The following is a 5,225-nucleotide window of genomic DNA, read 5'->3' as shown; positions in this document are numbered from 1 at the left end:
CGACGCTGACTCCCCACACAAGGTTGCTCTCTGCTCCGCCCTACCACTCAAGATGCCTTTCCCCATGTTATCTCTGCTGTGCTCTAGCATAGTTCTAGACACTCGCATCGTGCTCGTGTTCAGTGGACTAGATTCTAGCTCCTAACCTAGTTGCTACTGTTAATGACATATTCCTCAAAGTTTCATTGGTGCAAACTGGCTTCTGGACTATTTTGTGATGGAACTCCAACACCGATGTCGATGTTGCCGTTTCACTCAACTTAAGTTTTTGCGCTTGACAATACTTATGTGATGCTACATCATGATGCTTGTGTGGTTGATGATCAGATGCTAGTACATCACTGATATAAGCTGGGCCTTCTATTTCTACTTGAAAATTGTTTGGTCCTGGTCAGGGCTTTGCCTCTAGTGGTCTTTGTTTGTAGGACATATTTGTACTTCTGATACTGGATGTGAAGCTTGGTTTATTTTCTATTAATGTGAGCGTATTTGTGTATGCCCCTCTGTTGTGTCAGCCTTGCTCTTTTTACTTGTGAACTGCAGCTATTGATGGTGTGTTTTGTGACCATGATTTTGTTTAGCCCTTGTTGTTACCTTAACTCTATGCTTGTCATGTCTATATGATCAGTATTGTGCTTGCCCCTGCTGTAGGAACCATTGCTTCTATCACATCCTTATAAATTTGCTTGTCATGTATTATTATGTTTGATTTTTAGTCTTAAGCATTTGTTGATATACTCATGTTGTGCATTTGTTGATCTACTCATGTTGCAGCCAGCTGCTGACCCTTTGTTTGTTGGAAAAGAAGTTGTATGTTTGCTGAAGTGATCGATGAGCAACTTTGCGAGGCACTGGGCCATCCTGAGGGTGGGCCCCATCATATCCAAGATGATGGCAAAGGTGGACGGAACTGATGGCGCTTTTTGTGATTTCGCTCGCCACGCCGCAACCATGGTGGTGGTGATATCCGTCCTCTACTACAACTTGCACGGGTGAGCTCCTATGGTTCCTATGACAATGTACATCTACTGCTTCTCTGCTACTGCAAGTGTCCATCCTTGTATGGTAAGCTTTGTGGTTTGGTCTGGGATGGAAATACACATTTGCACCGGCTTGATTCAGCTTTGTGTTGTCTGGATCACCATTGTAGATAGTACTAGATACTATACCCCACACACATGGCCATTGCATGATGTCTGGATCTATTGCCTTGGTGTCTGTCTTCAACAAGATAGAGATGCATATTGTTATATTTCAATACATTCACCGATATTCCAAGGGTTTCTATATTACTGAAGGCCTCTATACATGAGATGATCTTTGTGTGGCGGTTGCTCCATGAATCCCTTCATCGTCTTCTTTTCCAGTGTGCTGTTGCTGCACTTCTGTTTGTTTTTTCGTTAGGATGGGAACTGGACACGTGGTTTCGTTAAGACGGCATTTTGGCTGCATCGTGAACTTGTAGAAATGAAGTGATCTTTGTTTTGGAAATGTAGGATGTTCCTCCTGCCTTTTTTGTTTGCTGCTTTAGGTAGTCTTTATAGCTGCTGTAGGTAGGCCACATTGTTCTTGTCCTATACTATACTTGTTTTCCAGCCAGTGCAGTATTGCATGGCTCAAATATTAATTTAGACAGATGTAGGCTTTTTTGTAATATGAGCTCTAGTAAATATTTGAAGCTTGTTATGTTGGCAGAAGTGCTATTATAGCGAAGCCAGCAAGAGGTACAGTGCATAGACGATCTTAAAAAACATGTAAATACATAAAGGAGGTTATTATTCAGACATCAAAAGCTTGTTATGTTTCCTTATTTGCTGCTTGCTTTAAGTTGTGTGTAGAGCTTCTGTAGCTTGCATTGTTGTTGTGCTCCTATATATATACTCATTTCAGCCACTTGACCCTGTTGTGTTTTGCTGCAGTGATGAGCAACTTGGCGAAGCAGCAGGCCAACCCCAAGGTGGGATCGTCCCCATGACAGCTAAGATGATGGCAAAGGTGAATGGGACCTGGTGAACATCCCATGGTCGACGCTGCTTTCCGGGCCGGGGCCGTTTGGCACAAGTTTGTCCGGCGAAGGAGCTATGGCTGCTCCGGTGATCACTCTGGCGCCTCCTGTCCTGCCCCTCTGATGGCCGCTTCCTCTTCGGCTCCGGCATAGGTAAGTCATAGCATTTGGTGATGGTATAACTTCCATATTTTTCAAATTTAAGTCATGCCCATCTCATATGCTAAAATGTGGAAATTCTGTGAGGCTGAAATAAGTCATGCCCATCTCATATACTAAACTGTGGAAATTTTGTGAGGTTGAAATGTAGTAGTCCCTCCGATCCGAATTAATTAATGCATCCTCTGTAGACATTGTATAGAGGATGCGTCAATTTATTTGGATCGGAGGGAGTATTAGTATAATCATGGTGGTACATTTCTCACATCTAAATAAGAGTGGCATCTTTTTTCATACATAGTGGGCTGGCTAGTTAGTCTCTTTCTTTGCAACCTGAATCGGTCTTGAGCTCAAGTGTAGTTGTTTGTGGGCATTGTTGTAACATATGTATGTGGTATTTTAGTTAATTAATATAGATGGTCATGACAGAGGGCCAGCTAGCGAGGTATGTATTGCAATAGATAATTTGATCATGGGAATCTACTATATATTACCCATGTGTCTGCTGTTGGTATTAACATTCGGGTGGCAAGCATGTCGATATAAATCCAGGTTGAATGTTTTGATTTGTAAGCAGTAGAAGTGTACATGGCTGAGGCATGTAAACAGCCTGGGGGTGCATGCTAGCCACTACAGGAGTGCGTTTGGTCCGTATGGCTTCAAATCATTTCAAGTCAAATAGTTTGATTGTGAAGTAGGACTTGGAGTGGAGCGGGTTTGGCTTCCAAGAGTCCTTTTGTGGGTTGCTTTGGTAGTTTGCACATATGGGTGGGTTGGTTCAAGACTGGATTCCAAACCATTCCTTTACTCTTTTCTTCACGGTCATGGTAATTTTTTTGTGTGCATGTGTACCTGCTCCCTTGCCGGTGGGATTGCTGTGCTGGGTGCCTAGGTCTGTATGTAGAGATACACGTTCAGTTCAGGTGTTAGCCCCGTAGGAAGGGGTAAGAAATGGATACTATCTCACTTAGTTGAGTTTGTTTTGTACTACAAACTTTGTTTTGTTGGGAAAAAAAGAGGTTATAGCCCACTAACTCCATAGAAGTGAAATCACACATGACATGAAACCTTAGTGCATGGGTTGAAGATACATCAACTGTGCTGCATATATTCATAATGGGATTTGTGATAATAGCCATGTTGGAACGGCTGAAGTAGGATTATCCACAGTTTGTGCATTCTTCATTTTCATGGGAACTTATTGTAACGTGGCCATTGATTAAAATCATGTTCTCTCTGTTCCTATGTAGGGCCCTACACCACAGCCCAAGGAGGACGAGAAGACGGATGGTGTAAAACCAAGCTTGTTGTGCTGTTCTTGGTTGCTGCTGAATGTGATGTTCTGGTGGCGTGGATCATCAATTCCAAGGGCGAGGGCCTGATTGATGCATAGGTTCTGGGTCATTTCTTTACTCAAAAAGGTGGTGTTGGATGGCTCTTAGCTTGTGGTGTGACTGAAGGAGGACGGATGGACGGGTCGTAGTGAAGCCCGAGGCCATGATGATGGATGGGAGCCGTTCGACATGGTTGTTAAGATTTGTTAGTTTGTCTTGGTTGTTTTCAGACATGCTAGCTGTGTTGGTAGGATGGATGCATTGGAGCCGATAGTAGCTCTTAGGAATCATCCATCTTGGTGTTGATAGTATTGGATGGAGGAGCCAAAGCACACAAGTTGTATTTATACTCTCATATGTGATATATCAGTTATAAATACCATTGTTTATTTGGATTCTTCCCCATGTGTTATGCTGCCGAAATTTCTAGTGAAAATCTGCACGACTTGTCCAAAATTTGGCCTTGTTTGTAACGAAATCATAACTTTAGGGTCTTGTCCGCAAAATGCTAGGGTCTTGAATGCAAATTGACGCAGGGGGCTAGGCTTTGCCGCGTGGTCCACATGATTGTGGGCGGTTTGAGGAACTCGGAGGTGTCGTACATTCGGTGCTTGATCGGTCAGAATGAGAAAAAGTTCGACTACATCAACCGTGTTGTCAAACGCTTCCGCTTTCGGTCTACGATGGTACGTGGACACACTCTCCCCCTTTCGTTGCTATGCATCTCCTAAATAGATCTTGCGTGAGCGTAGGATTTTTTTTTGAAATTGCATGCTACGTTTCCCGACACGGTCGTGGGCTTCCTCATGTCTGGCAGTCTGATCACAGAACTGCCAGGAGCCCCGGATGTATATGCTTCAGCGCCAAGGACAACTCACTTCCCCGCCACTAATTGAGTGGAACCCCAGGCTGATGCTTCAGTGGGAGGGGAAGGCGGCGCCTCCGCTTCCATGAAGCCCATATGGGATCGAGGAAGGTCCTCGAAAGAGAAGAACCGGGCAAGACACCGACTGTGTACGCCGGTCATGTCTACATAGTTCTTGAACCCGTAGGGTCCACACGCTTAACGTTCGATGATGATATGTATTGTGAGTTATGTGACTTGATGTACCGAAGGTTGTTTGGAGTCCCGGATGTGATCACGGACATGATGAGGAGTCTCGAAATGGTCGAGACATGAAGATTGATATATTGGAAGGTTATGTTTGGACATCGGAAAGGTTTCAAAGAGGTTCAGGCATTTTCCGGAGTACCGGGGGGGGGGGGGGGTTACCGGGGGAGAATAAACGCACAGTTCGGGACCCCCTATCCGAGATCCGCCGGTTTTGACACCGACAGTCCTCAGAGCAGAACTGATGCACTGACCTTGCCAGGCCTCTCTGTCGTCAACGCCACCACGACGCCAGACAACTTCCTCCTCCTACTCGAGTCCATCTCCGTGCATCGGACGCCGAGTCTCCACTGTGCCATGCCGCCGAGACCCACCGTCGATGATACGGTTGATGCCACATCGCTCCACCTACATGCCATCTCGCGTCGACTCCGAACTACTAGCAACTCCACCACCCTAAGCAGTTCCCGGCCGACGCCTTCAGGAAGGAACACGACACCAAAGTGCCATCGTCGCCCAAACAGAGGAACAGAGGCTTTCGCCTGCGCTCATGGCAGAGGTGGAGGGTGTAGGATCCACATTGAAGCCTCCAGGAAGGGAATCGACGCCAAGGGCG

At 45.5% G+C, this 5,225-nt stretch overlaps 1 pseudogene; it reads left to right on the top strand.

Annotated features, from left to right (window-relative positions):
- The first annotated feature begins 984 nt into the window (after positions 1-984).
- LOC123072859 (uncharacterized) lies at positions 985-1,150 on the top strand (annotated as a pseudogene).
- Positions 1,151-5,225: the final 4,075 nt, after the last annotated feature.

This window comes from Triticum aestivum, chromosome 1A (genome assembly GCF_018294505.1).
Source record: "Triticum aestivum cultivar Chinese Spring chromosome 1A, IWGSC CS RefSeq v2.1, whole genome shotgun sequence".
In the NCBI taxonomy this organism is placed as follows: Eukaryota; Viridiplantae; Streptophyta; class Magnoliopsida; order Poales; family Poaceae; genus Triticum; species Triticum aestivum.
This window is presented reverse-complemented; position numbering and strand designations above follow the sequence as displayed.